At 39.0% G+C, this 6,945-nt stretch overlaps 1 pseudogene; it reads left to right on the top strand.

Annotated features, from left to right (window-relative positions):
* The first annotated feature begins 2,813 nt into the window (after positions 1 to 2,813).
* Positions 2,814 to 6,933, top strand: LOC149047513 (uncharacterized; annotated as a pseudogene).
* Positions 6,934 to 6,945: the final 12 nt, after the last annotated feature.

The raw sequence follows: 6,945 nt of genomic DNA, 5'->3' as shown, positions 1-6,945 counted from the left end.
TACTTGAACCTTTGTAACTGGACTTCATAAGCAAATGGGCTCAGTAATTTTAGCTATTCTTTTTTTTACCAAAGTGGAAGTGTTTTGGACTCGTACCTCAAAAATGGTCACCACTTCATTCAATGCATATGTGATGACAAACACATAATCATGGTCATAGTTTAATGCAAGAGATTCAGCACCACCAAAATTGTCTCCGACCAGCCATACAAGGATACTCTGCAATATTTTTTTTGCAATCCACTGCTGCTCAGAGTGCTTTGGGTTGCTGGTGAGATGTCCTTCTTGGACATCCAACTCTACTGAGGTAGAGAACTGTACAAAAAATGAACAAATGAGGAAATTGGTTTGTTGTTGGAGAACAATAATTTTTTGCGACTACAAAGTTTCCATACATGTAAACAAACTGTGCATAAAAGAAAAACCACAATCATGGTTCAACGATCATCAATGATGTACTTCATCATCCCTCTACGCACTTTAGCTTTAGCACAGTATTCATGAATTGATAAGGATTGCTTGTAGACTAAAAAAAAAAACAAAACAAAACAAAGAAGACTTTCTTACCCTCAATGGTAGTTGGGATTTTGGAAGTCATCCAGGAGGAATTTAGGTAAATATTTGTTTTAAAAAATATTTAACTGTCTGATAACATCCTATCAATTCACTAATTTTTTAATTTACCAGATTTAAACATTGGGTTTACTTTGCTTTGTGCATGGCGTAAGTAAATACGTTTCTAGTATATTTCAATAAAAAAATAACGCAAATCTCACCATTTTTTGTGGGTGCTTTCCCTAACATTTCCCCTCTTTAACTGACCAATTGGCACCTTATGTGTTTTCCTTTGGGATAAAATCGAAAGAAAGTAATCGATGATGTACTCTTCACCATCCAACTAAGTATAATCGATAAGAACTTACTTGAACAATGCTCAGTTCTGTCGCCACTTCCGTAAGACAGAGATCCTTGGACGATCTACCCTTTTCTTTCGGGGCCGATGTCATTTCTAAATTTTCTTCATCGCTCTTTGAAACGTCTTACTCGAAGGACTTGATTCTGCACGCTGAAAGAGAAAGAGCCAAAAAAATCAGCTTAAGTGGCTACGAACAAAGACATAGACATAAAAATATCAGTTCATCTTTGCAAGAAAAACAAGATTGAGAATTCAGAGTGAGAGATCCTAAAATCAGAGAATCTTGAAAGAAGTTAAGTCCGCCTTGTGCAAACACAAGTATTCGAACTGTAACCGTCTCTATTTCTCGGCGCCAAAATTAGAACACATAACCTTAGTTGTGAAACCGCTGAGACTCAACAAGGTTCAGGAGAAAAGGCGAACCACGCATGCGTCTAATTATCTGTTATTATCGTACCGACGAAGAACTCAGGTTCAGTGTTCATTGCAATCAATTTCTTGAACTTTAGACGCTCTTTATAATAGGGAAGCAGTAAGGAGATCTCAGTTGGCCATAGCAACCATCCTTCTCTGCAAGATAAAATACGAACAAAGATCAACGGAGCGGTCAAGTTTATGTATGTAAAGTTGTAATAAAACGTTGTTAAGCAAATTTCTTTCGCTTACCTAACCTTTCTTAAGTCTCATTCCATGCGATTGGAGCCAAGAAACAGTCTCTTCAGTGGTACATGAATTTGCTGCTATAATTCATTATTGCGTCCGACGCACGAGGTCTAGTTCCAATTAGATACGTAGAAGGAGACTAGACGCACTAGCAAACGAAGGACGCATTTTGGAGAGAAATCCCTCATACAACAAAATTTTACTCTTTAAAAAATTCACAGCATTAAGTTGAGTAAGCCAATCGATAGTTTATTGTGCCAGTTTCGACCGAGTGAAAGATCTACTTTTACTGGTAAATAGCCCTTATAACATTCCGGAATTCCTACGTTCTTGTGTCGTTCAAGCCGTGATGGGACTTCTATGTGACCAAAATTGTTGACAGTTTTGGATTGATTATCAGTCATTTCAAGAATTGCACCTTGTTAGGGCCAAATTGGTAAATTTAGAATAGGTTCCAAAGTAGAATTCATTGGGGCCAGTTAAGATTTTGGAGGGGTCAAAATGGTATCTGTCCGACCCGTTTTGGCTTCAATAGTTCAAAACGAGCCTCGAGGGGCCAAATTAGCCCTCAAGACATTGGGGCCAATTTGGCTTTTGGGTTCAAATTGGCTCTCTTCATTTTACAGTGCAAGAAAGAAGTCGACAGCAAAATGGAAGGCGATGAAAATGTCGCACACGCATGTCTTGAGCAACTACTCCTGTTTATTTGTTAAGTAAGGAATTTCAGGCATGTTATGTTCAAATGACAAGGACGACGAACTAATATATACGTACTTTTTAAATAATAAAAATTGTCACAAGTCGATCGATTGAAGAAAAGAAGAAGAATAAAATAAATTTATTGAAGCTGTAAAGAAAATATAGCTCATGTATATGTGTGATTTTACATAGTGGAGCATAGATTTCGCAAACGGACAGTAAAAGTCTGGTATGGGTTATATAAAACCGCACGATCACAACATATTTACCTGTCGTGCAATGAAAAAGCTGAGGAAGATTAAGAATAACGAGTGTTGAAAGAGTCTGATATATAGGGAAAACAAGAAAAAAAGTCTTTCTAGAACAATCACCACAGCAATTCCTACTCCGTGCTTTGGGCCTGCGCAATAAAGTAAATTTCGCCTGTTAGGAATCGGATTATGTGTTTTATTATGGCCTTTCGCTGATTCAGAAGACATTTGTAAAGTCCTTCGAATCTGGTCTTTGTGATGATATTTTAGCATCCAAATTAAGAATGACCCTTCGTACCCCAGGGATAACCGATGATGAACTTATGAAACAAGTTCATGCACTAGCTTCACAGCAAGATGAAAGAACCACAAAATTGACAAATGAACACCAAAAAAGGGTTAAACTGAACGCTTGCGAAGTTCCTAAGGAGGGAGGGGAACAGAGAGCCCTGAACCCAAGTTCAGACGGGAGCCAAAAGATTGTCTCTGAAATACGGCAATTGAAATCAGAGATTAACGACCTCAAAGCGGTCAGGCGACAAAACCAAACTTGGGCCGATCCCCCTGCAGAGGCCATGGAAGTAGTTACCAGCCAGAGAACCCCAAGTTGGGGTTGTCATGATTGTGAAGAGCGTGGAAGAGGAGAGGACCGTGACTATTGTTTCGTTTGTGGTAGCTCTGGAAACGTTGCTCGCGAGTGTACTAGAAGAAAGAATCAGGGCCGTAGTCGTTTGGGAAACAGTCAGCGACTATTCAGGCGTGAGACATAGAGTAGTCGACATGACAGCTACAAGACTCATCAATGAAATGGCTGTGGCCAAGTTCAGTGGGAGAGAGCATAGTTCTTGCAATATTCAAAATTTAAAGTGGTGAAATACTGTAGTCAGGTTTGTCAAAAGAAACACTGGCCAGACCACAATCACACCATTGACACCTTCTGTAAAAGTGCAATGCTCTGCGCTTTTCAGTGATCTACTTTGATGTCCAACATAGCTTACTTAGGACTCAGTGGTGTGTTCCAGTTGGAAAGAAAGAGAGAGAATATGCGTTTTTTTCTGAGAATGTGAAAAATACGAATAACCTCAAAAAGTTTAGCGCTCACTTTATCCCACGATGTCTCAGTGCAATCAACGATAGCTGATTATTTTCAATGGGTTGAAGAGTTCTCCCTCGTAAAAGGCAATTTAATTTATATTTTTACACCGATCTTGTTATCATTTGGTCGATATTGAGTACTTTTAAGTAATCTTTATTTTGATTATTTTCATGCCTCTACCGTGAATTAATTTGTTGGTAGCTGTAAACAGTCTATTATCCAGTTTGATCCGCCGCATTTGAGAAGCAGGCTCAGTGGCAGTATTTTAAGCTTACAGATGTAAAGGCGTTCTTCTTCTCTCTTCAAGGAACTGTCTCTGGTGAACCTTTCCTGTCCAGCACTTCGTTGACTGATAAACCTAATTGAAGGTAAATATTTTGCTCCTTTTACAGCAAGCCAGATTTTTCACCTACGTCTTTACATCACCAGCAGTAAATAAATGGGTTTAGGGATAAATTAAGGAATGTCACAGTCTCGGCGAGAGGGTATAAGTGATTATCAAAAAATTCATATTTTTCAATCAGTATGCATCTCAGCCAGGGAGGTTGCCATTAGTAACGAATTAAAAATCACGAGCACTCACTCGTGATATACGCTACAGCTCGTGCCGTACGCGTCTCACGTGTGTTCAGCGTTTGCAGCTGTTGCGTGGAACAGCTTCCGTTGTCACGCGCGTGAATCTCCATGTTGACTTTATTTTGCGCGTGAATTTGTCGTTCGTGACGCCTTATTATCTTAAACATCTTGAAATACATGCGATGTTAAACACAAGACTGAATCAGTAACACCAGGAGCAAATGGCGAAAATTAAAACTGTTTCATACTTTCGATGCTCTACATTTATACTTAACGATCAACCATAGAGCCCAGACGGTGGCGACCATTGCTATAACCGAGTTTTAATTACGCGGTTAATGTACTTGAGGGGGATAGACAATAGAAAAGAACCCAGGCAATCAGGCTGAGCATTATCAGTGACAATCCTAAACAAAATATTCTGTGTATAGATACGTAAAGAGAACGCTGCCTTAAAAATTCAGGTTGATTTTGCCAGCAATGTTAACCACAAAACCTGGTTGGACAATTAAACCGAACAAAATGTTGATAAGAGCGCAGTTGGTATGCTGCTATTGGTGCATTTCGATCCTAATTATTATTTCGGTTGTTAGATATGTTCCCTCATAAGTCCTCATAAATCGGCTGTTGTGTTGTTTGATCGTGGGTATCCAAGCTTCGGGAATGTCGATTCCACTATCGCTATTGATGTTGTTGGGATGAAGTCTTATATGTTTCTAAAAACAAAAGAGAGTCATAAATAAATGCATGCGTTTACGTACTCCGTTAAGACATTCTCCTTTTATTCGATTCTTCAATCTATTATAGAATCGAACCTGTATAAAGGAAGAGTTCAACTTTTCAATGAAAATAATAAAATGTTTCTCTGTGGTGAAGTTGTTGGAAAGGTACGTTAGAAGATGAACATGAGTCAAGACCCAAGAGAAAGACGAGAAGCACAAGGGAAAGCAATTTGCTTAGGCAGGAGAATACATCAAAAGGGTCGTTCGCGTCTTGCAACAGCTGATATTGTAAAACAAGGTTTCAAAATTTATCATTAAACATAACTCCGCTTAGTAATTTTGAGCAAACTCATAGAATAAATTTTTGAGGTGAGGGAATCAACTCATGAATGAAACAGCGTGGAATCTAAGATTGGCAGCAGAGACAGGAAACAGAAACAGGTAACAATCAAGTGAGCGAATTCATTTGCGCCAAAAATGGCAAACTGTAGCAGAGATTATTTAGATTTGAATAAGTAAGATTTTCCAAGAGAGCTAGCTAACCATACGGGAACTTTTGAACCCCTCCTTATACACTGTGCTTCCTTGAACGTCCCACTCGTCGTAGACTCGTTGGTGTGCTGATTGAAAAGGAAAAGAGGGAAAGAGCGCTTTTTCCATTCACCGAAAAACTTCATGAATAATCCCAATACAGTCCAGCGCTCACTGTATATCGTGATTCCACGATGCTTCATTGAAGTGTATGACAGCTGCATGGTTATCATTGCCGACCCCTTAAAAAGTCATCTCCTTATCAAAAGGCAAACTAATTACTTTCCATATGACATTTAAGACCTGTGATAAGCGCATGCTCTGATCTATTTTCTACTTTTATTGCAGTATTTACATAAGTGCGGAAACATTTTATTCTTATCATAGAGTGTGTGACCCATAAAACGCTTTTGATGCTCGTTCCTCATGGGCAATTATTTTAATGATATCTCATTTTAAGAAAAACTTTTACGATAGCTTCAGCGAGAAAACACTTCTCTTCTCCACTCTCTTCTCGTATTTCTTCTTCATATCGTTAGACAATATAACAGCTCCACTCCCACAATTAATTCAAGTTGACGTTCTTAATATCAGCGTAGATACCAAAATAAATCTATTTAGGGCGTACATCAAGGTATCAAATGAACTACACCGATAAAACAAAAACACTTCGTCTAGATTCAACTCTCTCTCAAGAGCTGTCCAAACTTCAAGCTATCGTCAACACCACATGATTATCTCATTGCCATCTGCGTCGTCAATCCCGAGCCAGTAGTTTTAGCCATACTGGAAAATGGAATCGCACTGGTTATCCCTAAATTCTGTGCTGTCCGAACTGTTATCAACATTTTCGTTTTCTCGTTTGCTCTCATCGACATTTTAGTCGGTTTAGTTGTCCAATCAGCCTTGCTGGAAAAATCAACCTGGGTTTTTTTTTTCTTTTTTTTTTTCACTGCAGGGCAGAAATAGTTTGTGAAGAATTGTCGCGGACAACGCTTAGCCTTTTTGCTTCGGTTCTTTGCTATTGGCTATTCTCCTCAAGTACATTAACTGCATGGAAAAAACTCGGCCTAAAGCAATCGTCGCCACAGTCTGGGCTGTGTGAGTTATTTTCATTCAGATATTTGAAAGAATAAAAGGATGATTTTTTTTTCTCCAACTGCTTCCGGTCTCATTGAATTCAGCCTTGTGTTAAACATCGCATTACCTTACGTGCGAAGCGTATGGCACAAACTGTGGCGTATATCACGAGCGTGCTTTTGCTTTGTAATTCGATACTCATGGCAACCTCCTTGGGTGACATGGTGATTCAAAATGATGCACTTTAACATCATCTGCTATACCCTCTAGCCGAGACTGCGACATTCCTTAATTCATCTCAAACGCATTTCCTTACTGCTGCCGATGAAAAGACATAAGGGAAAAATCTGGCTCGTCTTAAAAGGAGCAAAGTATTTAACCTCCACGAGGTTTAATTAGTCAACGAGGCAC

This window comes from Pocillopora damicornis, chromosome 4 (assembly GCF_964200805.1).
Source record: "Pocillopora damicornis chromosome 4, jaPocDami1.2, whole genome shotgun sequence".
In the NCBI taxonomy this organism is placed as follows: domain Eukaryota; kingdom Metazoa; phylum Cnidaria; class Anthozoa; order Scleractinia; family Pocilloporidae; genus Pocillopora; species Pocillopora damicornis.
This window is presented reverse-complemented; position numbering and strand designations above follow the sequence as displayed.